This window comes from Carlito syrichta, unplaced genomic scaffold (assembly GCF_000164805.1).
Source record: "Carlito syrichta isolate Samal-C Ts95f unplaced genomic scaffold, Tarsius_syrichta-2.0.1 Scaffold302504, whole genome shotgun sequence".
NCBI classification, from domain to species: domain Eukaryota; kingdom Metazoa; phylum Chordata; class Mammalia; order Primates; family Tarsiidae; genus Carlito; species Carlito syrichta.
Window position 1 is genome coordinate 227,213 of NW_007246600.1, and position 27,076 is coordinate 254,288.

At 39.2% G+C, this 27,076-nt stretch overlaps 1 protein-coding gene and 1 pseudogene across 1 annotated transcript in view; one reads left to right on the forward strand and one right to left on the reverse strand.

The window, feature by feature from the left end:
* LOC103259100 (LIM domain-binding protein 2-like) overlaps positions 1-27,076 on the reverse strand; it is a 310,859-nt gene that overhangs the window by 211,574 nt on the left and 72,209 nt on the right. The window lies entirely within an intron of this gene.
* On the forward strand, positions 15,033-15,381 carry LOC110595519 (annotated as a pseudogene).

Here is a 27,076-nt window from a genome sequence, read left to right on the forward strand (position 1 = left end):
AACATTCAATGGAGTTAGTGTATACACATCTATTTCTAACCTCTCACTGCTGTGAGGGCCTACAAGCAACGAGTTATAGTAGCAACGAGTGTATCCATTGCCCAGAATCTCCAATAAAAGGAACCAGGGCTTTTTGGAAAATGGCTAATTTTAGAGCTGGAGCACTGAATATATGATTCTGGCGTACTTTATAGTGTGAGAAACTACATATCCCCCACCACCCACACTCACATGAACACACACACACATACATACAAAGGATATGTCAAGGGGACACAGAAGTCAACTGAAAGAGCTCCCAGTGGCCAAAAGTGGAAACATTTGAATAAAAAGATAAATAGCATAGTATTGAATTAGTGCTGATATACATAAATGGTTGAATAAACAAATTAAAGAGATGAGACAAATTTTCCATGCGAAGAATTGCAAATAATTTATGTAGATGCTCCCCTTGCAAGGAGATGAGGAGATGGAACCTAATTTCCATACCCCTTAAGCTGGACTTAGTGACTTTCTTCCAAGGACCATGGTAAAGAAAGAGTGAAATACAAGGGTAATTGTACAGTGGAGCAACCTGACAAATACCGCCTGAGCTAACAGGTCAACCTCAACATCATCACTCATAAACCATGTTGATAACATGTGCCTTTGATAAGATTTGATGAGAGTGGCACTGGACCTCCGTGGTCTTCCTCCCAAAAGCCCAAACCCCTGTCTAATCAGGAGAAAAACAACAGACATAGCCCAACAGAAGTGCATTCCACAGAATATCAGACCAGCAATTTTCAAAGCAATCATGGTCATCCAATACAAGAAAAGCCTGAGAAATTGTCCCGGCCAAGAGGACCCTGGGGGGACAAGATGACTACACGTAATGTGGTATTCTGGATGGAAGCCTGGAGGCATTATGCAAAAACTGAAGAAATCTGAATAAAACACGTAGTTTAGCTAATAATACAATCACCCCTCTGTATATGTAAAGAATTGGTTCCAAGACTCCCACATATACAAAATCCTCAAGTCCTGTGATCAGCCTTGAGGAACCCACATGTTCCTCATGACCCTCCCCATGAGAGGGTTTTGCATCTCACAAAATCTGTATTTTTGATCTGTGTTTGGTCGAAAAATATCCACGTATAAATAAACCCAGGCAGTTCAAGCTTGTGTTGTCTAGGGTCAACTGGAATGTATTAACATTGGTTGCAAAAAACCTCTCATACTAATGTACGATCTTAACAACTGAGGAAAGTAGGCATGGGGAATGCTCTGTACTATCTTTGCAACTTTTATGTAAATCTAAACGTATTCTAAAATTTTAAAAGTTTCCTTAAAAAAACAAATGATGTATTTAATATCCAACTTTTCCAGTACTTTAATATGCTGAGATATACTGTGAATCTTCTCAAATTAACATGGCTAAGAAACCGAGTAGCTGTTACATTCTCTTGGGCCCTAATGCTTTCTCAAATAGTTAAAAATAATAACAATAATAGTTAACATTTATTAGAGTGGCTCTGAGCATCATGGTTAATAACTTTATCCTGTGAGCCAGACTGCCTGTTCACATATTAGCATCACCACTTTAAAAGCTGTATAATCTTTGGCAAATTATTTAATGTAATTGTGCCTTGGTCTCCTTAGCTGTAAAATGGTATTAGTGATGCTACCTAGCTCACAGGGTTATTGTGAGAAATCAATGTGCTTATATAGACAAATGTGTGGTACACAGTAAATTCCTTAGTCTGTGTGACCCTCATGATGACTTCTTGAAGACTTTCCATATGTCCTTTCTCTACATTGCAAATATGATCACATGAGGTAGTTCCCAGGTACCATTTTATAGAGAAAGAAGACAATTTAAGTAACTTGCTCTAGGTCACACAGCTGGAGAACGGTGGAGTCAAACCTGCCTTGGAGGACGCCCAAGGCCAAGTACAAGACTTAGGATCTCAGAAAGTGAGTACTGAGAGTCCAGGAGAGGAAAGAAATTCCAAGGGATAAAAGAAACTAAAAACATGAAAATACGGCATCAAAGCTAATTGTAGTCTACTCTGTACTTTTAAAAGCACCTTCCTGGCTATTAATTGCTATCTTCCAGGAAATCTTGGTAGCAGGCCACCTCTGCTAGAGTCATAAATACCCCCACCTCCCTCTTCTCTCAATGTCTCCTGAGGGCTTAGCATTTTCTGTAAGGTCAGAATTTGCCCCTGAAATGTTTAGCTCCTCCCTAAAATATGGAGGACTTTCTACACACTTTTCTTCCTTTGCCTCTGGCTTGGGAAGCTGGACTTATAATTTTCAGTCACCTCAAATCAAGTGACAGAGATTCAGCAATGCTTAATCAGCATAAGACTGTGTTTTTCATCTTTCAGCCAGCTATGCAATTAGGAGAAAAAAATGCAAAGCTATCCAATATGAATGATTACACTTTATAAAAGTCTGGAGGACCCAGAAACATGTCTCCCAAATGCACAGTATGCTGTGAACCCGAGAACACCAAACATGGTACCTGAACCCCTGCTGGCCTCAAGCAGACACATAGTAGGTAACCCAAGGTACTAGAGTAAATTGGAGTAAATTAGGGATGAAACTGTTTTCTAAGGTCAGAGAAGAGCCAGTCATGGGATATTACCCCCATTCCCAGTTTCCTCTCCTGGTGACAAGCAAATAGTTGTCAGAGTCCATCACCTGCAAACACTGAGTGGAAGGGAACAAGGAGGAGGAAAGAATTCTCTCCAATGACTTCTTTCCCTTTCTTTTCTTTTAGGTTTCTTTTAAGAATCTAGGCCCTGCCAACCTGTAGTCTATGGTCCAGTCTTGTCATGAATTTATGTTTTCCCTTCACATCTGCATAGGTTTGTGATTGAACAAACGAAACAAAAGCCAAAACTTGGAAAATGGAGTCCTAGGCTTCCTGTCACCTTTGAATTGACTGTCTTCCTGGATTATTATAATACCACCATCTATATCACTTGCTTAACACTTAACATATAAGTAGAGCTGCCAGATAAAATACAGGATGCTCAATTAAATTTGCATTTCAGACAAACTAAAATACTTGTTTTAGTATTTTTAAAAAAAGTATCCCACGCAATATTGGGGACTTATACTAGAAAAGCACTTAATATTTATCTGAATTTTAAATTCACATGGGCATTCCATTTTTTTTAATTGGAAAATCTGCAAGCCTACATACAGCATAAATTACTTTTTCAACAGATGGCTCTGTTCAAATGGTTTTATACATAGATGCCTGGGATATGAATACCTTAGAATGAAAAGACTGAGGTTCAGAAGGTGAAAGTTCAAATGAGAGTGGTAGTGCTAGGTAAATGCAGGCTTCCAGAACCCAAGATACATTTTTCTTCACTTACTGCCAGGAAAAATTGTGAAAAACTCTGCAATAGGCAAGAAAGACGCAGGGGTGTCCTGTCCATCTGGATTATCTCCACCTTATATTGACTTTGAGCTAGTCTGCAACTCTATAAATTGTAGAGAAATGATATCATGTATATGATTCTTGTAGACATGTATTAGCTGTGTCAGGTTGATTCTTGCCCTATGGTCAGACTAGTTTGTGCATCTGTTTACAAGCTCATCACTCCTTTAGTGCATATAAACATGGACTTATTTGAATTTTCCTTTGAACAGATTGTAGCATTTTACTAGTTCCCTCGTTAATTACTGGCTTAAAAATTGTTGACACTTGTTTATTTTATAAGATTTGTTATTTCACCTTTTATAAACAACTGTACTTTGACAGTTCATCTTCCTTGTCAGCAGAGTGACTCTGAAAGGCAGTCAAAGAGGGAGACTACTTCTAAGTAGTTGTAGGGTGGTGAGGAGTTGTGAAATAACATGAACTGGACAGAGAGGAATAGAAGACATTTCCAAAACATAAATCTGATCATGTCACTCCCCAAGGGACACTGTCCTCAGACTTTGTATGCATGGCCCTGAGGATGAAGTCATAGTTCTCCATCGTGGCTGGCAAGTCTGCCTTGGACAGTGCTATTTTCCTGCCCAGGCCTTTGCATATCCCAGGAGCTCTCCTGTGCCCTCTTCACGGGGCTCCCTCCACAATCCCTTCAGCTCTCAGTCTGGTTTAAATGGAAGCCCATCCTGTGGGTCCCATAAGCCCTCTGGGCTCCAAGAGCCACAGCACTTTTCTCATTGTGTAGCAATTATTGTTTAATTGTCCATAGGCTGCACTAGACTGCACTTTGTCAGGGCAGGGACCAAAACTTGCTTTGGTTTGTTTACTTGTGCATTTCCACCTCCACACAAAGGGTGCGGCACACAGTAAGACTCAAAAAAAATTATTGAATGAATAAATGGAACTGGAAGTATAATAGGACCACTTACACCCAGTCGAGAGGGAAGCCAAAGGAGAAGAAATGCAGGAAGGAAAGCAGACAGATGCATACTAGTGATATTTTCTTAGAAAAACACTTGGGGGACAGGTCACTAAGCCACCTCTTCCCCCAAGTACTGATTCACTGTCATCTAGTGATTTTCTTTCTTCTAGCTCCACAGATCGAATTATTAAATTATTCAAGAGTCCAGCATGATGTCCATCACTCTTCTGGCGAAACTGAATTATAAAATTGGACAGGTCCACCTAAAATCTCACCGTGTTTTATAGTATTTCTAAAAACAACCACAACAGAAACTCCTTTTAAAGGAAGAAAGAAGCCGGCATGGTGGCTGACACCTGTAATCCTTGGGCACTTTGGGAGGTAAAGACAGAGGATTGCCTGAGCCCAGAAATTCAAGACCAGCCTGGGAAACTTGATGAGCTCTCATCTCTACAATAGATAAAAAAAAATTAACTGGGTATGGTAGCACATACCTGTGGTTCCAGCTACTTGGAAGGCTGAGGCAGAAGGATCATCTGAGCCCAGCAGATTGAGGCTGCAGTGGCCACAAGTGTGCCACTGCACTCCAGCCTGGGTGACAGAGGAGACTTACACTCAAAAAATAAAAGCAAGAAGGAATAAGTGTATCTTTAAATCCCACTCACAGACAACCTGGAGACAGGCCAATTAATTTGGAAAAGGTGCTTTCGGAAAGAGGCAAACTGCTGAATCCCTTTCTAATGTGTTGCCCCATCTCTACCTTTAATTACCTTTAACTAATTTCAAAGCTCACACAGAATTCCAGGATCCCGTAACTCCTGAGGATTCCCAAAGGACAGCCTGATCTCCAACCCTCTCTCTCCAAAGTGCGCTCCCTATGGTTTCCATTTGTCAAAGTCGTTCAAGGTATGGCCATGCACAAGTGAATCAGCTAGATGGCGTGAATGGAAGGATGCGTATCTGAGCAGTGTTAGGGAAAAGGCATAACTACACTAGCCCACCCCCACTGCCCATCCCAACCACCCCATCTCCATGGGACAGCAAGCTCCCCTTTGTGAGGAAGTGAGCGGAGATGAACTTCTGCAACTTCCTTATCTCCTCTGAAAAGACCTACCCAGCCTCAGAAGCAGCAGCCACTGCTGAATGCCCATTGCTCCTTTGTTGTTCCACAGTTATTATGTTCTGTTCCTCGTATACATGAACAAAACCTGGTTGGGCATGGTGGCTCATGCCTGTAATCCTGGCACTTTGAAAAGCTGAGGTGAGAGGGTTGCCTGAGCCCAGGAGTTTGAGACCAGCCTGGGCAATATGGCAAGACCTCATCTCTATAATATATCAAAAAATTAGCTGGCTGTGGGGGTGTGCACCTGTAGTCCCAGCTACTTGGAAGGCTGAGGTGGAAGAATCACCTGAGCCCAGCAGGTTGAGGCTGTAGTAGCGATGAGCCTGCCACTATACTCCAGCCTGGAGAAGGTGTAAAACACCAACCCACAAAAAAAAGAAAGAAAGGAGGAGAATAAAAGAAAAAACCTGCCAGCAGATGAAATACCAGAAAAACAGGCCAAAGCCAGGCTGGAGTGGGTTTGTTTCTCCCTGGGGGAGAATGCTTATGGACAGAGCCAGGTGCATGCCCAATCAGCACATCTTGCCAGAGAGCGGCCTCCCATCGCTGACTCTCATTTCACCTTTCAGGAAACAAGTCAGGTCTGTCTAAAGAGATACACGTGGGTATAAAAGACTACTAAGGGCTGGACGCGGTGGCTCCAGCCTGTAATCCCAGCACTTTGGGAGGTCGAGGCGAGAGGATCGCCTGACCCCGCGGGTTTGAGACCGGCCTGGGCAACATGGTGAGACCTCATCTCTGCAGTAAATCAAAAAAATTAGTTGGGTATGGTAGCGCACGCATAGTCCCAGCTACTCAGAAGGCTGAGGCGGAAGGATCTCCGGAGCCCAGCAGGTTGATGCTGGGGTGGCCGTGAGCGTGCCACTGCGCTCCAGCCTGGGCAATGGAGTGAGACTCCAACTCAGAAAAAAAGAACACTGGAAAGAACGAGAGCTCAAATATGCTAAGAACTATGTTAAGTGCTTTAAATGCATTCTCTTTTCACCTCCCCAGGCCCACGTGGCAGTTTCTCTTTCTAGTCTCATTAGAGAAATGAAGAAAATGACTTTTGAAGTTACGTAACCTCCCCAAGGTCTTATATCAAGATGGCAGCAGCAATAGAATTAACACCCCAATCAAAGTTCAGGTTCCAAACTCATAACAACTAGAATGTATTTGTTTGGACACTAGATGCCAAGGTTTTTACTTCTGCCATCTGTCCTAACTCAATGATACTCTGAACGTATTGATTCCCTCACAAAGCATCAGGAGCCTTCCCCAAGCCATACAGCTAGGAAGTGATAGGCAGCCTCAGAGAGAGGTCTGTCTGTTGCTAGTTGCCAATGGAACTGAAGCGAACTTGGGGCATCAACACACAAAGTTATGAAAGAGGCTCCAAGCACTCCTGTTAGTTTCTGGTCACCAGAAGCACCAATCTTGACCAAAGTTCTAAGAGAAAAATCCTCTAGGCTGGAAGAGTGTGAAATAAGACCCATTATTGTGTACTTCCCTGAGATTCAAACTCAGCCATAGGACATTCGGGGGGGGGGGTGGTCATCAGGCCCAGAGACCCTCTTTCCGCTGGTTCATGAGAGCATTTTGCATCTCATTGCTTAGAGGAAAGATCACAGTCTGGGTCTTAGGAAAACTGTTTGAAGCAGTATATCCCTCTGCAAGGACCTTTCCTTTTGAACTACATCAGGGATAGCATAGGTTATTTGTGTGTTAGGCAAAATCACTACGTTTAGATTCAGAAATCACTGACTCTAGTTTGTTGGTCCCCTTCACCATTAACTCTTCTCCTAACCCCTTTTCAGTTTAGAAGTCTTCAAGCCTATGTCAAGCCTATACTGAATTCATCAACTTCTTGGGAATCAGACAGAAAAATATTGCCGCTTTTAAGAACTTAGAAAGATGCTGACTTCCTAAGATACTTGCAACTTTATATATATATATATATATAAATCTTTGTAGGAGTATTTGTTTGGGAGTGGGTGGATAACAAGTATAAATTTATATCATTTAAGAAAAATGGTTCAGAGTTCAATTTATAAAGGAGGGTTTGGCCACAGAGCAGAGTTTGTTCTTATTTTAAAATTAAATCAAAGCAGCACAAACTTTGTTAGGCTTGTGAACCTACCAAATTGCTAACAAATTGATGAGAATAAAAAATGCATCTATCTCAGCTTCACATATAGTCAGCAATTTTTCAACCATATATCATGAGAAATAGGGCAAAAAAGGAATAAGAGTTGGATTAGAGAAAGATAATCAGAGTTACAAATCTGTGCTTTTTTTTTTATTGTGGCTTAACTTCATTGTGTCTTGGTTTCCTCATCTGTAAAATGGAAATAATCATACTCATTTTAAGGGTTTGTTTATGAAATAAAAAGAACAATTAATTTAGCACAGTGCCAAGTAAAGGGGCATTGCTTAAGTAATGCTTGTTGTTATTTTCATTTTTAAAAATGTATTACTATTATGGGCCTGAATTAGCTTTCACATCAGCCAGTTTTTGAGAATAATGAGTGCACAGGCTTCTACCTTTAAGAATGTTTATATTACTGCAGGAGTCACACAGATTCCTAAAGACTATAATTTTATTTCGCTACTCACTGAGTACTCTTAGAATATAATTATTGATTGCCTTTTTGAGAAAGTTTAGAGAAAGTTTTTTTTTTTAACTAATCAATGGAAATGTATACATTGAGAAGATAGATACTTTTTTTTAAAGAGATGAGGACTTACTCTGTCACCTAGGATGGAGTGCAGTCTTGAACTCTGGGGCTCAGTTAGTCCTCCTGCTTCAGTCTTCCAAGCAGCTGGGACTCCTGGCTAGATATGTGTTTTATATAATTAGGTTGTATGTACATAATACATATAATATACATATAAGCCCACAGACAGAGAGGATAAAACAGAGAAAAAGACAGAAATAAACACAAATTTTAAAAGGTCCCTACCCAGGGTAAACAAGATGCAGAATTGCAAGTAAAAGAGAACTAAGTTCTCTCAATTGCCATCTGTACCTTACTGTTGACACAATTTATTGAGTTTCATTATAAATATACACATGCTTTTTTGTTTGATTTATGCAATACAAGCAGTGATTGGTCTTCAATGAAGGTTTGTTTTCAACAAAGAAAGGGTGACTCTAAAGCAGAATATAAAGTTCAAATGCCTATACTTGTCTTGCAAGCAATGTCCAGACACAGCTCGTCAGGTATAGCAGGGGGAGGCAATAGGAATTGGTGAAGACTGTGGCAAACTGGAGATTCCAGGGGGAAAGGGGCAGTCTATACTCAGCTCTAGAACACTGTCGCCACGTGGGTGAAGAACCAGATAGTTTCTATGTTCACTTATTTATCATTTGTTGTTTTCTTTTGGGGGGGTAGAAGCTATAAAACTGAGTATATGTCAGCTTGGGCTACCATACAAAATGCTTTAGACTGGGTAGTATTCTGGCTCAAACAACAGCATTTATTTTATTATAGTTCTGGAGGCTGGAAGTTCAAAATCAGGATGCCAGCATGGTTGGGCTCTGTTGCAGACTTTCTTTTTTTGTCATGTAAACACCCCTACACACACACACACACACACACACACACACACACACATACACACACACACACACACACACACGAGAAAGAAAGAGAGACAGGCACAGATGGGGAGGGAGAGAGACAGAGATCTCTCTGGTGTCTCTTATTTTGGGGTTTTTTTTGGTTAGTTTGTTAGCTTTTTCAGTCAGAGTCTCACTCTGTTGCCCAGGCTGGAGTGCAGTGGCACTCTCATGGCTACCGCAATCTCAACTTGCTGGGTTTAGGCAATCCTTCTGCCTCAGCTTTCCAAGTAGCTGTAACTACAGGCAAATGCCACCATGCCCAACTAATTTTTTGATTTATTGTAGAGACAAGGGCTCGCCAAGTTGCCTAGGCTGGTCTCGAACCCCTGGGCTCATGCAATTCTCTCATATCCGCCTCCCAAAGTGCAGGGATTACAGGTGTGAGCCACCATGCCCAGCTGGTAACTCTTCTTATGAGGACACTAATTCTGTTATGAGGACCCCCTGCTCATGACGTCATCTAGACCTAATTAGCTCCCGAAGGCTCCATCTCCAAGTACTATAACATTAGAGATAAGGACTTCAATATATGAATTCTGAGAAATACAAATAGTAGTCCATAACATGGGATTCAAATATTTTTAAATGCTGAGTAGGCCAACAAAACTCATCTCTATATCAGCAAGTGTTTATCTGATCATTGGCTTGTGATCAGATAAATTCTACCCAATATGTTTCTCCACCTTCTCCACATTTTATCACTTTAAAATCAAAAGACACACATACACACACACTTACTTTAGAAATTCTATCAAATGCTTATGCAGGGGAACCCCTCTTCTTGGGAGGGTATAAAAAATAATATACAGACCTGTGGCCAACTTTATTGATTGAAGTAGAGAAAATCCAGGGTTTGGGAGAGATGAGATATGAGGTAAAGCTGTTGGGTACCCGGGAGGTCTTGAAACCTGTGATCAATTTGATTCCAGCTGATTCAAGAGGCAATTGGGAATTACTCCCTACTTTTCAGGAGGGGAGATGTCAGGATAGCAATTATGGCAATGAGAGCAAATTCCTCAGACTGTATGTAGAATCAACTATAGCAGGAAAAGTCTGCAGAGAGAAAAGCCAGGTGAAACCTATTGCCAGACCATGTCCTTAGGACTGTGCCACAGGGAAAAATTATCCTGAGGCTTTGCACATGCTGATTTCTGGCATGGGAATTTTTTTTCCCTCCACTCTCATATACCCTCTCCTCTCTCTGACCACCGTAATGCAGTCATGAAGGGTCACATCCTCTATGAAGCTGTCAGGTTGGTCAGGGTGGTCATTACTGCTGTTATTACCTTTACCAGATGCTTACAGCATGATCAATTTCATATGGAGGTCTCTCATGTCATTTTCACCATAGTCCTCTGAGGGAAGTGGTATTATCATCTTCATTTGCTGGGGTAAGAAACTGAGTCATAATGGAGAAAAATAACTTTCTTAACACCTCCCAGGTACCAACAGACAGTGAAGAATTGTACCCAAATCTGTTTGATTTCCAGTTTTGAGCAGCCAGATAATACTCTACCTGCTCCAACCTCTCACAGAAAACATCACACATACCTCTGTTCAAGCTCTTACTGCATATCTTCTAACTACCTGGTTACACCTCTCTCTCTCTCCCCATGGGACTATGCTCTCTTTGATAGACAAAAAGCAGGGCTTCTTCATTGTTGTGTTCTCCAGATGCCCAGCTCAGTGCCTGGCCTACAGCGGGCCCTCAAAACATGGCAGATAAGTATATATATAGAAGCCCATTATGCTGGTCTGAGTTCAACCCACCAAGAGAAAACTAGATGCTTCACAGAGGGCACGACACTTCATGACAGCATTCCAGTTGTCAAGCAGAGAAAGGCGAAGCTAGACATAGAAGCAGACCTGCTTTCAAGTGAGAAGACAGTTACAGAAGAGTGACTATGTGGGCAATTCTGTTTCCACGTATTTGAAAACATTTGTACAGGAGTTCATTAGGACGGAAAGGGAACGCTGGTAAGTTTTGAATTTGAATCCCAGATCCCCAGGGCCATATGAATCATGCCTGAATTTTAGAATGTATGGCTATTTGGTGTTGAGAGGGAGTGCTGTGCAGAGCTAGGGGTGTGGGTTCTACAGATGGACAGCCTGGGTTGTGTCCTCAGCTCCTCCCCTTCCCAGCTACGTCACTAAGGACAAGCTACTACACCTCCTCTTGTTCCCATTTTCTCATTCACAACATAGTGCAAATAACACAGTCTAGCTCATGACGTTGTCTGGAAGATTGAATGAGTTAATATATGAAAAGTACTTAGCAAAATGCTATATGCATTTTAGCTATTATTTGAACTTTTCTATTTCCAATCTCCTAAGTAGAAAGGTCATGGATTGAGAGCTAAGAAAACTTGTTTTGGGCCCAAGATCCATCCCATCCTGGGACTACACTGACAAGTCCCTCTTAGATGTGGTTGTGACCATATTTTGAGTTATCATCCCTGAAAGTTATGCCTAAGATATATGTATGATTTCATTATCCCATCTGGAGAATGGGTTTTAAATTCCTGCCTTGTGTGCTTCACAAGGTTAAAACTGAATGTGATTAGGCTTTGAAAAATGTTAACAATAAAATAATAATAATTATGTTCATAAGTAGACTGTTTCAAGAGCCATACGGCCTTAATTAACCATAGTTAATAACCAAAGTTATCCTTCTAGCCAGGAATAATGCTGAATGCCAAAAATAGCCTATAAACAAGGATGGAATACAAAGAAAAATCTCTCTCTGTCTATGAGAAACAGATCTGCGTTTTCTGTGAGACCATGAAGCAGGCTTTCACCATTCGTTCCTTGTTTTACACATCCCCTTTCTTCTTGTCTTCTTACTATTCCAGCCTTGCCTAGCATACATTTCCCTGAGGAATAGTAGCCACCAGTGATTCACGAAAGATTACTAGCTGTTTACAGCTAATGAACTTTTTTTTCATCTGCTACACTGCAGAAAACCCACCAGATCTTTCATCCTGATTCTCATGGCCAAATGAAAAAAACACAAGTTGTTCCTGCACCGGGTGTGCTCCTTAAGCATTGTATTGGGAGAAACTCTGATGGCTGAAAGATGAGACACAAAGATCAGTTTCCTCTCCCTTCCCACCTAGGATTGGTTTGCCTGTATCTTTCCAATATTCAGTCATCCGTCAGCTCTGGCACATGAGAAATTGCCAAAGATTTCTAAACACAGCATAAAACTAAAGACTGCTTAGGAAGTGTGCCTCTTGCCAGTGGGGAATTTTCTTTCAGAATTAAAATACTTAAATTTACCTACAAAAGGTAAAGGTATGCTTTCTTCAAAGCATTTTTTCTTCTCCCAATGCCATATGACAAAGGAGCTTCTAGACTAAAAAAAAAAAAGATTTTTGAAAAAGCATGAGAGAACATACAATTTTAAATACTCAATGTGGTATGTGGAATCATTAAATAGGAAAAGAGAAAGAGAGAAAAAGAGAAAGAGGGGAAAAAAAGAGAAACAGAAAACCCAACAATCCTGAAACTAGTGGACATCTCTCTCTTCAGCTACATGCCCCTCTGGAAAACTCTGGAATCTTTAATTACAGCAAAATGCCAGCAGGAGGTTTTCTTTTTCTTTGGATCTCAAATGCGACTCCAGACAGAGCTCCCCAAGAGAGTGATAGATATAATTTTATTAGTTTCAGCAAGAAACAGACATTGCTGCTCAGCAAAGACTTTTATAAGAGTCAGAAAGAAGGAAGAGAACAAAAAAAGCCCTGAGACAAGTAATGCTTCAGGCAGATTTTATTAATGACCAGTGGAACCTGGGAGCCTGAAAGTTTAGTACAGTTGACTCCTTTGAGGTTTATTTTTTAAGAGAAAACGTGAGATGGTTATAAACTCTTTATCTTTCAGTATCCCTTAAAACTGCTTAACTGCTGCTGATAACAGAAATTTCAAAGAGAGACTTGAAACAGTTTTGATTTAGCAACTTTTATACCAAAAGCAGAGGTTCATAGAAATAAAGGTTATCATTTTGGTGGCTTACCAGGGATATGAGTGACAAAAAGAAAACCTGAACAAGTTCTGTTAGTTTGGAGCAGATGAACTGCTTTCTCCATTGGTTAGAAAACTTTGTGAAGTATCCAAAGAGTATATTTTCCATCTCTGTATTATTGCAGTCACCCAGCACTGAGCACTTGGAACTGAGCACTGCAGCACATAGAGGGTCCTAGAGTACATTTATGAATAACTCTTTATCGAACATTTTGGTCCCCCTTGCATGAATGATATTGTTACAGGAAGGTGGCTGTCCATCTAAAGGGACTACACTGACAAGTCCCTTTTGCAATATGTGGCCCTGTTTTACATTCTTACAAATTCAATATATGCATAAGACTTATGTATCATTTCTGAATCCAATTTTTTTTAAAGTGTGGGTGTACATCTCTCTCTCCTCTCTTTTTCTATTTCTATAAGGTTGAAAATCTAAGATCACTGAGACCCTAGGGGATGGCAGGTCTTCAGATGGAAGGACCTCGGGTGCCTAAATCATTATGTAGAGGACAACTTCTGGATGTCCAGAAAAAGCTACATATTCCAGATGTTACGTGGCAGATACTGATATTGTGAGGTTAGTCATTACAGCGCTATCTTTATCCCAACTAACTCACGATTTTTGTATATGAACTTGAATTGTGGATGTTTTTGCTTAACATGGATGTTTCATTCAGCTAATATAGCCACCAAAAAAAGTATACAGCAAACCAGTTTAACAAACAGATATTGAATGCTGATGTTAAAAGCTGTCCTGAATTAAAGGTGAGTAGCTGTTAGTAAGGTCTCAAGCTTTCTTTGAGATAGAGAGAAGTTGAAGATTCAGAAGTTGAAGGCAGAGGTAGGCACAATAAGACCTTTAACTTCTCCACTTCATGTTTGAAGGTGGCTACAGTTATCACTACATCTCAGTGAGTGGTTCTCTCTCCCTCACAGGATTTACAAAGATTTTTTGAGCAAAGGACTCTAAACAAGGTGAGCTCCTCCAGGCATACAGTGGCTACAAGTCTTGTACCTAAACTATGTCGGTTCCCCTGCTTTGGGAAATGATCTTAAACCTCTGCTGTCACGTCAAAAAAAGGACTACATGGGAATCACTGATAAACAGGTATTGATTTTCACAGATCACCCTTGTCAAAAGGATTTATTGATGTGTCAATGCGTGTTGTCAAGAGGATCATAGCGGGATGGCTTTGAAGGATTTATAAGAAATCTACGGGCTTTAATACACTCGGCGGTAAATAACTAACGAGTACTGCACATATTGATTCTTTTCATGTGGTCAATGCAATCTTTAGCCCACTAATTGTCAGTATTGACAAACAGTTCATGATCTAAATGAGCAGCTGGACATCCGCTGAGTGGAATGCTTCCAAATGGTGTTTTCCTTGAAGCTCTCAGCCTAATGTTCATGGAGCAGCCTTGCAGGTAATCGGCTCCGAGCAGAGAGAAATGTGCGGTAATTAATTCTTCCTCGCTGTCAAATGCTGCTATAAAGGGAAAGGGGAGGGAGGAAGAGGCCAGTCGTGGCGCACAAGTCTGACACCCAGTTCCATGACATATGTACAGTGATATCATTGAACAAGGACCATTTCAAATGCCTCTTCCTACAAGAAACTCCTCAAAATCACATCATCCATGAGGGTTTCTACCATTTCAAACCCTACCTCACTCCCAGGCAATTAATCACACATGATCTTTACTGAATTTTATTGATGAATCTATTTATGCTTATCTATTGTGCTAAGGCTAAATCTTAGTTTTTCAATTGCGTATGAGCATCTTAAACTCAGGGGGAAGATAAGAGGATTGCTTATAAACCTTATTTGAAAAAATGATGAAAGTTATTAACACTCTCCCAAGAAAGACATACAGTGAACAAATCTGAAGACGGTTTTCACTCTTTTGGGCCTTCACTTCCAAGATGACAAAGAAAAGAAGGAACAATGGTTGTGCCAAAAAGGGCTGTGGCCATGTGCAGTCCATTTGCTGTGCAAACTGTGCCCAACGCATGCCCAAGGATAAGGCTATCAAGAAGTTGGTCATTCAAAACATAAGTGGAGGCCACAGTTGTCAGGGACATTTCTGAAGTGAGTACCTTCTCTGCTTATGTGCTTCCCAAGCTGTATGTGATGCTGCATTACTGTGTGAATTGTGCTATTCACAGCAAGGTAGTCAAGAATCGGTCTCCTGCAGCCCATAAGGACCGAACAACCCCACCCCGATTTAGACCTGCAGGTGCTGCCCCATGACCTCCACAAAATCCCATGTAAGGATCTGAATCCTTAAGGACTGAGGAACAACTATCCTCTGGAAAAGAATAAAATGGAAGTTATACTTTTTAAAAGGGGGTTGACAGGGGGGTTCACAGAAGGTCTAGGAAGTCCGTGAACCCACAAAACAGGAATTCAGCTAAGATCCAAATTCCATTTCTTTGTCGTCCCTGCTGTGTAGCATCTCAGTCTATCCATTATTTATACAAGAATAATCAGCTACAGCACAAGTTTGTCAAAGGATTGAGTGAGCTAATTCATGGGTAGTACTTTATACAGAATATCTACTCGAAAAACATCACTGGCATCATTCAAGATTTCTGAGTTCCTTTTTCCCCTTCTTTTTGCAAACTCTAACTGAGCCCTAATCAGGATCGTGTATGGGCTCATTGCTACATCCCAAGATTGATCCATCCAAATGACCAAGCAGAGAACCTTGTTTAACCTACTTCACAATTAATGCTTTTTGGCAGATGGATTAGGATTCTTAACACTAGATAGAACCCACTTTAAATCGTTCTACTGTATTATTTTCAATCATTCAAATATTGCTATGATTAAACTTTTTAATATTGTCTTTATATTATACACATGAACCTTTAAATAAATCTTTTAGAGAAAGGGTATTTATCAAACAATATTTTCTACAACAATCATCCAGTCTGTTATTTCTAAGGACTTGTGTCATATTGTAAATGTAGTTTATCCATCTCTAAATGTATATCTGCTTCCCTTCAAACATATTAATTGAATTTACTAAAATAATCATTTTGTTCCTATCACAACATGGAAACATATATCAACTTATACCTAGCTCTGCTGTAAAGCATTTTGTTCTCCATTGGGGAAGAATACTATAAAAATGCAATTAGTAAGTGCAGGTTAAAAGAGTGAAGCCAGGTTCTGCACATATATATTTGATCTTTGAAAGTGCTTTTTTAAAACTTGGAAGGCTGATGATACAGACACAAAGAATATTATACTGTTCTGGTTAACAAAAGTATCAGAGCTCATTCCTAGCATTGTGGAAGTCTTTCCAAATATTTTTATCAATTATTTTTCTTTTAAGTCTCTCATCTTGCCCCATCAAATTTTTGTCTTTATTTTGCTAATGGGGAAATTTAAGATTATCACAAAAATCTTACACTTTATCACCTGGATGAAGTCTTCCAAACCATCTTTTATAATTTCTCACCATTTTTTCTGATAATTGAAGTTTAGCACATTGACATTAGCAAGGCATAGAGTTTCAGTGTCTGGAGACAATGACTGACAGTCCATTGTCAGAGATGTAGCTTCTTAAGGAAGTGACATCCTGTCTGATCTTACAAATGTCTCCAATGTCCAATTATCACCAGCCATTTGAGTGAGTGACAAGATATCAAGGGGAAATTCTTTCCAGATCACTTTCTTTCCTTCTCTTTTTCTTTTGTTCTTAACATAGGAAGGGTTTCTTATTATGATCTAAGAAGCACTGACGTTAATTCTGTAGTGGTAGTTAGAGTTTTAACATAAGGTTACTTGTTTTGTTCCTCCAAATTCAAGTCTGATTAGATCATCTGCCCACCAAGGGAACTATCACTTTTCTGTGACACTGAGTTTAATATATTGCAGCACTACAGCTCTGGTCCTCAAGGAAAAAACAAGAGGAAAAAAAGAAACACTTGAGACAAAACCAAGGAAAAAAAAATTATGTATATATGCATTATATATATATATGCATATATATATATATATATATATACACATTTAAATTAGGAGAAAAACATTAGAAAGGATAACTATTCTGAAGTCTTTGGTTTTGAAAAATATGTTGATTGTGAGCTAGGATTGGAAAGATTAATTAAAGAGAACAGGAGCATAAAAATAGTATGATATTTCATTATTATGAAAATGCACAATGATAATTGTATTCACCAGACACTTTCTTCCAAGGAACACTAAATATTATGCCAACATTTCCTCATTAATCTTCTTTATAATCTTGCAAGATGGTGAGGAAGCAAAAATTAACATTCAAATATCACCAACAGAACACAGAACTAGAGTCAGGTGTTGATGACAGACACTTCTGACTCATCTACATGCCTCAGTTTACTCCACTATTTGATAAGAATATTCGTAGCATTCAACAAATAGGGCTATTGTTAGGAGTAAATGACTAGGACACAGAGGGAGGCTTAGATAAGAGCCCAATCCATAGTGAATGCTTAGTAAATGTGAGACAATTTTGGAAAGAACATCAACCTCACATTTCCTGTGAAGCCTCAATGCTCAAGAGAGGAGTCAGACTGTCCATTGCATTCTTCAAGCACCTACTGAACAAGGGTTGCTGCAAAACACACCAAAAACATATAAAAAAGAGTACTCTACATGTATAGAGCACTTTTCATTTACAAAACAATTTTAGATATATCTTCTATGAACCTTCCACCTATCCTTTGGGGTAGATGACTCCAAATTAGTTTTTAGTTTAAGTGAGAGAGCAAAAGAACAAGAAAGCCACAAAGTTGATACAACCCAAGTCACCAACAAGCTAGAGGCCAAAATAAACTCAAAACTAATTTCTTTACTTTGAAGTTTTTTCTATCTGCAATGGATATATTGTTTGGGCTTTGCTGTTGTTGTTGTTGTTGTTGTTGCTACTCACCTGGATTCTGTCTCTGTAATAGCAGCACTTTGATTTCTTTCTGGAAATTACCTTCTGCAGAATGTGCACAGATCCATGGGAGGTTAAATCAAGCCACCTATGGAAGCTAAGGTAGACATATGGCTACTCTTCTAGATCTTTCCTCTTCCTGTCGAATGCAGCCATGTATCCACAGGGAATTCTACATTCAAACAGTTGGAGTCCCTCTCCTATAATTTTGAATCTTGAATAGCAGGATACAAGGTTGAAAGAATGGTTTCAATCTAAACATTGCAATCAAAGAAGACCATGAAACCATTTCTGCTGCTAATATCCTATGGTTTCTACAGGTTCCTAAAACCCCCCTCCGCCAAGCATATTTCTTCAGCCTCCTTGTCAATTCTCTGAGCACCTCCTGTAATCTTCCAGCAAATTATGTTCTGGCATAAATTAACAAAAGTCTCGTTCTGTTTTCTGCAACTTAAGGGCCTAAGCTGATGCAACAATATGGACAGTGTGTCCACCAAAAGACATATTGAGAGCTTATCAAGTGCGAGCTGCCATACTTGGAATTATCGTTTGGAATATAATCAGGATGAAAAAATTGTAAGCACCTAAGAAAGGTAGAAAAAAAGAAAAAAAAAGATATGATGAAGCGCCACGATCAGGAGTACAAAGTGACGACCACCAGAAAACAGGAAGATCAGAGTTTTCCAGAGAGATAGTAAAAGCATCCTGCGGGAGGCACTTCGTCTGGAGCCTGAAAAATGAGAAGAATTTGCAAACCATTCTTTTCAACCTTGCAGAGTTAAATACTGGGAAGAAAAAAAAAGCATTAGTACTACACTCAAAAGTAAAAGTATTCTTTCTTCTAAGAATCATTGCTCAACTTATGAAGAAGAAGAGCATTTGGGGAAACACAATTTATATATATATATATATATATATATATATATATATATGTATCTGTTCAGATCATTCAAATATGTTATTTATTATTTATTCACAACATCCCTGAAAATAATCACAGAGCAGGAGAGTATGCCCCTTCACAAACACTTTTACCTGCAAGGCCAAGGCAAGGTGTTCTATATTGCATTGTATTCATCAGATTAAACATTGGCATGACAGTGAAAATACCTGCTGGGTTTAAAACCAGGTTTTCCAGCTGAAAGCTATACTTCTACTGTGTTGGACAGCATCTTAACCAGACCAAATACTTCAGATGAAAACTCCACCTCTAATGATGTTGGTGAGGTTAGAGAAATATAAATCGAAGACTTATACTTTATAATATAAGAGCCTCTTTTAGTTATTTCTCCTAGATTCATAAAGGTTTACACAGTCCAGAAGATTTCACTGGAATGCTTAAGTACCCCAGAGTTTTTGTTGAAGTCAAATAGGAAAAATCCAAAACATTTCTGTCTAAGCTTATATGGTATTTATTGAAATCCAATATCCTTTCTAGTGAATTATCTATTATTACCAGGACTTTTTTGTAAGATCCTCTTTGCCCAGGTTGTTGTCTCTAACTGTTCTTCCCACTCCTTCTTTTCCTACCTATGTGACTAATTTTTCAAGCTTAAGTCAAAGTCACCATTTTAGGGAAGAATCCTTTAAGCCCTCAATATTAGACCTCAGTTACTCCTCTCGTATCTCACTTTGCTTTTTTTCTCATAATGTAACAAAGCTGTGATTATATGCGAGAATAGTTATTTTATTAATGGTTATCACCCAACTGGACTGTGAGCTCTAAAAGAGCAGTGACCATGTGATATTTTCACTGTATCACCCTCACTCAAAGGAAATAAATGAGCAAATGGAGCATTCTAATACATTTGGCCTAAAATCCAATCCAATGACTTCAAAAATGCCCCATATGTGAATATCAATGATATCAATACATATTACATATCAATATCTATCATATATAATCAATACTTATCAGTGAAGATATAAAGACATATTATTAAATGGTTTTGCAAGTTCAAAAACGCCTGTGTCATGGACGACTTTTCTTCCATTATATCTTGATATTTAGCTCTTATTTTTCTCTGATGATATCTTCTAATTTGTCCTAAATGCCCTTCTTCCAAGCATATTTATTCAGCCTCCTTGTCAACTCTCTGTTTTCTTTTTTGTCCTTTACAGTGAGAAAGGCACAGCCAAATTTGAATCAAATATATGAATTCTTACAGGCTATTATTTACTTATTCTTCATGTGAGTAGTCTCAATTTCCTATTTCTAGCTCTAGATTTTTAACCTTATTGCTCACATGTCCTCTGTTGTATACACCATTCTAAGTGGAAACATTTACTTCTTCCTCTTGACATCTGCACCCCAGACTTACATCTATTCTTGAGCTCACCACCCGATATTATTTTTATTGGTTTCAGTCTACATTGCCTACAAGACTGTGAGCTTCTTATAGGAAGAGCAGGCCTTATTTGCCTTAGAGTTGCCATTTTTTGAGCAAGGTGTCTGGCATTAACATATACTCAAATATTTGTCCAACTGAAATGCTTTATTTATTTATTTATTTAAGGATTGGTATATCAATGGATCCAATTCAAAATCTTGAACTTGACTGCATTTAATTTTACTGTTTCATTTTCTTCCCAGCTCGATTTCCTACTCTCTCCTGATAGAGAGATGTAATTCCTCTGTCTTCTACATGATTTGATGTTGCAAATATAATTAATGTGGTACTCAACCTCTTGCCCACCTCACTAATAAGAATATTAAAGAACAGTGGTCCTGCTTCTAAATGCCATTCCAATAAACATCAAGTCTCTCTGCCCCTTGTTTACAGTTCTTTACCTCTCATAAGTCCCATGAGGATCTTATTTCTAAGACTAAGTTGAATTCATTTTGCAAATCAAATTTCAAGAGACCTACAATGTAGGACAAAATCCTGTTCACAATTCAAAAGCAGTAAGGCCTGATACACTGAGCTGTAATTTAAGTCAACATTCAGGTAAATGTTCCTTAATCTAGAATAATAATAGTTACATAGTACTCTCTGTGTGCAAGGTCCTGTTCTAAGAACTTTCTATGTACCAGAATTGATTTTTTTTTAACCATATGAAGTGGGTATGATTGTCATCCCCATTTTACAGATGAGGGAACTGAGATATAAATTGGTTAAGTCATCAGCCTTAGGGCCCAATTGAGAGGTCTTGTTCCAGAATTTGCATTACACTATACCACCTCTTGAAAACTGCTTGCTTAAAGTATTTGTAGCAACTCAAGTGTTCTGGTTGTTCATTGTTGCATTTAAAAACTACCCTGAAATTGGTGGCTTAAAACAGCAACCATCTTACTAAGTCTCATGATTTTGGGGGTCAGTGGCTTGGCAGGGTGATTCTCTATTACGTGTAGTATCATATGGGCCCAAACTAGGTGGCATTCAGCTGGGGGCTGGGCTGATCTAAAGAATCTTTGAGATGTCCCTACATACCTGACTCTTCAATGGGGACACCTGGAAGGCCGATCTCTGCTAAGCTCCTCTCTTTTTTTGTGAATTCTCAGGTTTTCTCCACATGATTCCTTAGCAGGGTGGTTGCACTTCTCACAAGATGGCTCAGGGTTCCCAGGGACCAAAGTGGATGCTGTCAGTTTACAAAATGACCAGGCCTGGATATGGCGTTGTGTCACTTCGCAGGACATTCTTAGCCAACACAGTCACACCCCAGACAGAATGCAAAGAGAGGGAAAATAGAGCACGCTTTCAGTGGGGGAACTGTCAATGAATTGTGGTCATCTTATTTGCCATAGTAGGTATTATAGAGGAAATTAACTTTCAGGTGGTTGATTCAAACTACAGTATTTTGTACTTGTTCATAATTATTATTATTTTAACTAACATTTTAAAAAGTAAGATAGAAAAACAGGGCCCAGGAATTCAGTCAAATATTTTATTCATGGTGTCTCAATAACCACCTAACAGGGCTACAGTGAGGTTTATTATCATGAGTCTTAGTCCCTCTATAAAAAATGAGTACACCAAGGCTCAGAGGGGTTAGGGAACTTGCTCACTGAAGCGCTTGAACTTACCCCCAAGAAGAATGATGGGCATTTTTTTCTGTTTGCTTAAATGGTAGTTTCTCCTTATGATTTTATAGGATCACTGATTAGAATGAAAACAACACAGTATGTTAACTAACACTCAACTTCAAGATAGAGTTACTTGAATTTAATATGAACTGGGGGATGTAACTGTCCATCTCTTGACCTTGGTCTTCCCATCTGTAAAGTGAATGGTTTGGACCAGATTTGTGTTTTCCAAGCTGTGACTTGAAATCAAAAAATTTATAAAGCCACAACCAACATTTTTTAAAACAAAGTATGAAATAGAAAATAGAGTACATTTTATGCAGGCAGAGTGAACACTGAATACTACTAGGTGATCTTTTATGATTCCTTCCAGATCAGAAGAACATGAATCTGGAAATAGTCATGATTTCTATCATGATTTTGTATAAAACAGGCTATATCTAGCTTGTATCAAACAAAACCTTGAATAAAATGACTATGTGTTATATCATTCTTGATGTAGTTACTAGTTCATATTTATTATTGAAACCTAAAAAAATTCAGTACTTTGGGTCATATTTTGGTCAAACACAAACCTTTCTTGAACCTCACCTTCCTACCCTTAGGAAAATAAATAAATATCTGCACAGTAAATATTCCCTTGACCCAGTTCGCACATTTTATATTCATTTCAAGCAGTATTTTTAAATGAAATTACACTACCTTAAAAGCATTAGGACCATCCTTCCAATTTGGGATGTAACGTGCATGATTCAATTTTTATTAATAGTAATGATGTCTAGAAATTAAACCTCAAGAAAATATTTTAAGGCACAAATGTCAGCCATATCATATCGATGCTAAATTCATCCAGAGGATACCATATGCAAAATTAAAGAAGTGATTCAGGGATACAAGTGTTGGATTTAGGGATGGATGAGGTGAATGAACCGCTAGTGTTTTGTTTTGTTTTTTGCACTGAAATTTCATGATTCAGCAGATCTACAAATGTTGACAGGCACCTATTCTAAAGTATTAGAAGCCAGCATGAAATGCGGATCACCTTGTTTCTCTTGTCTTCTGGATTCCCTTGGTCAGAATGTGAGACCAAGTATTTTTTTTCCTCTCAAATATAAAATAACGCAGACTCTCCCCTGTGCAGTCAGCCAACAAACAAGATACGCTTTTTGTTCGAAATGCAGAAGTACTTTATGTTAAGAAATACTGATTTCCTAAACTTTTTAGATATTGGCACTCAATTAAGTAAATAGTATGTGGGAGTAAAGTTCAAATGAGTCTTTAGGGAAAATGTATGATACTGTTTACTCAAAAAATGTAGACATGATGTGAGCAGATATCACCTTTCTTCTTAATTTTCTGATTTTGATTTTTACATGATACTATATTATGAGGCACTTTAGTATTTTTAAAGTACTTTCAATCATTCATTTGCTCAAAAATATGCATTGGTTACCTGCTTTGTGTTGGGCACTGCCTCTGGAGAGTGGTGAACAAGAGCAGGTCCTCTAAAGTTAAAAAAAAAAGAAAACAAAGGAATAAGATCACTGCAGATTGTGATGTGTTCTAGGGTGAAAAAACAGCCAGTGATGACTTCAGATGACTTCAGAGGTCAAGGGAACCTCTAAGGAGGCCACATTTGGGCAGAGACCTGAATGACAGGAAGGAGTCCGCCTGTGCCGGCAGAGCTTTCCTGGCACTGAACCTGCTGGGACAGAAGCTCCAGAGAAAGTATGCCAGACTTGTTCTCCATAAAGAATCTTATGTATGCAACACCTTCTCTCCGTGTGAATAGGCTGCATTAAAGATCTTGTCCATCTTCTAACTCTAATCCCTTTTGTTCTAAAATTTGAGGGAGAAAAGATAATACTGATGGGAAATATTGTAAAATTTTTCTGCACAATACATACTCAAAATAGTCTCCGAATATTTTAACCTTGTTTTTAAAGTCACCTTAGGACAAAGATCAGAATGATAATGTTTGACTGTACATGGATTATGTTTTCTTTTTCTCTTGAGTCTGATTTCCTTAAATACCAAATTTATATTAGCAGTTGCCTTGTCACATTCTAGATAGTCATGACTTTTTAAAGCTTCTTTATCATTATTGGATAATTTTTAAATGAGTTGACCGATCACATTGCTTTATAGCTAGAAAAGAAAAGATATATGATTTTTTGTCAGTAGAAAAATGTGCAAAGGTAAAACTAATTTTCTCCAAAATATTTTACCCTTTTGGTTCCTCTTCTTTCTCCATCATCATTACACTTACTCATTCTAAAGACAGAGAAGATTTAGAGCCATCAACGGAAAGAAGGCATTGATTTAGCTATCTTGAGAGTTTCAGTGAAGTGTTTTGGTATCCAGAGTGCTGTTTTTCTTTTGTTTTTCAAAAAGTTTGAAAATAGCTCCCAGCCTTTAAAGCCACTGGCATTTTACAGAGAATATTTGAATTTTATCCTTGGTACCTGACAATGGAGAACAGTTCAATGTTTTAAAAAAAAAATGGCCAGGAATTTATAAGGTATTACCACTGGGCAAACGGCCCAAATTCTCTAAGTCTCATTTTCTGTGGTGAAAGTCCTGGTCTCTATTATTAAATAATGGAACATGAGAGCTGGAAGAAATGAATCCTAGAACTCCTCTCAGTTCTGAAGCTCTGGACAAACTATTCTTTCTCTCTGGAATGTTCTGATTCACTTTTTTTAGACTTTAGTTCTAAACAGCTTTTGGATGAATTGGCTTTGGCTCCAGAGAGACCTAGAGTCAAATTTTAGCCCTTCTACTTAGCAGCTTATTCCTTCAGAGCCTCATTTGTAAAATAGGCAACAAAAAAAGAATTTATTAGGATTGAGGGGGAGGAAAGGGCTAACTGAGATAATTCACGTATACTTGCCCATGGAGGGCTGAGCTGCTGTGTCTAGGGTCTGCCCATGAATATGAACAATTATTTTAACAATAGATATTCTTTTATTCAATATAAGATGGCCTGGTAGTTGGCAGGTTACTAACACATTGATTAAAGCAGAGGTACCATGGCTAAAGGTCATGAGTTCTGGGTATCGACCCATAAGTTTTACAGAGGGGATGGAGCATGTCTGCTAACCCAAAGAGTATGCTAAGCGGGAAATGTCAAGACCTTCCACTCAACAGACACAGTGGCGGCTCATGCCTGTAATTCCAGCACTTTAGGAGGCCAAGGAGGGAAGAATGCTTGAGCCCATAGATCAGAGAATAGCTTAGGCAACATAGCGAGTCCTTGTCTCTACAAAAACTATTTTTTAAAAAATTATCTGGGTGTGGTGTCGCATGCATGTAGTCCCAGTTACTTGGGAGACTGAGGCAAGAGGCTGAACCAGAAGGATCACCTGAACCCAGGAAATCAATGCTGTGGTGAGCCAATTGTGCCACCACACTCCAGGTTGAAACAGAGACCCCCAACTCAAAAAAAAAAAGACCTTCCGGTGAAATTTTTTTTCAGGCCCCAGTGTCAATATTTCCTGCTAGAGGTCTGGTCTTCTCATACTCTTTACATAATCTTAGTTCTCTCTGATCCATGCTCCTATATTAGCAGTCAGTATTTACTGAGCACATACTATGTATATTCTACATATTCCACATACATTAATTCACTTAATTCTCACAAGAGCCCAGTTAAGTAGGTGCTGGTGTTTTCCTGAAGAGGACCTAGCTAGTGATGTAGAAATAATGCCACTGAGGGCTGTGATCCTAGATAGCCTAGCCCCAGAGTCAGTGTAGGGAAGCAGTACCCAGCCCCACTAACCCAGCACATCCTGCATTCCCCCTGCCAGGTTTCTTAGTAAACGCAGTCTAAGCCCGGTTTGTCTGTCTTCCAGGGCAGCTGTGTTCCATGAGGTGAGACTTGCATCAATACTGTCACCACTGAATCACCAAAGAATCCGATTCGTAACAGGCAGTCAATACATTTGGGGACTATTTTCAAACCTTCGTTTTACAGATCAGAGAATGAAATCAAGCAAAGTTTAATGCCATGCCCAAGGGGAAAGCTGATATTATTAGAACATTGGTTTTCTCATCTCAAGACCACTCACTTTCTTTCTACTCCATCAAGCTACTTCTTGTGTTGGTTTCCCTGTGCACCTTCTTCCTCAACTGAAATCGTCTTGTGCCTGAAGTCACAGCCCCCGATTCGATTCCCCAGCCCGGTGCTAAATCCCATTTTCTTGAGCTTGATTTAAGTCTTTGATACATTGTGTTTTAGTTACATTTTTTTAAAGGAGGGAGCATTAAATGATAGAAAGCAAAACACAAATGCTTCGCCCCAGTCAAGCCGCTTTCTGTACCAGCAGTGATGCCTGTGCTTTGTAATTAACTCTCTGGCTAAGGTTCCACAAAGTTGTACCTTTGAACTAAAAAAGGAAAACAAATAAATAAATAAATAGCTCTGCTGATTTGCAAGGTATTGCAGCTGCTGGAAAAATCTCCCACATCTAACCTACCATCGTACCGTCATCCCTGATGTTTGTTTCTTCTTCCAGCCGAGATGAAGAGAAAACTGAATTGTGCTTCTGGTATACAATCTTACCTAATTACGCCAGCTGATCACTTAAAAGTAATGTTTGCACACAGACCGGGAAGATGCTTACAAGAACCAGCTGGTTGATAAAGGCTATAAGTGAGGATTTGATTCCTTTTCAAAGAAGTGTTAACTGTTTACATCTATTTTTAAACACCACATCACAACATGAGTTCCTGTGCAGCACTGCAAAGGGATACTGTGCTCAAGTTCTGCAGGGGCAGGAAATTTAGGAATAAAAGTACTGTTCAACATTTAGCAAATGTGACATGACGATTCGCCACTCTGAGACATCCATTTGAGTGAGGACGGATAATTGTCCTTTGGTTTTTACATTAAAATAAACGATTAGAGTTAGTGGGGGGAAAAGAGAGAGATTGTGTGTGTGTGTGTGTGTGTGTGTGTGTGTGTGTGTGTGTGTGTGTGTGTGCGCGCGCGCGCGCGTGCGCATGCA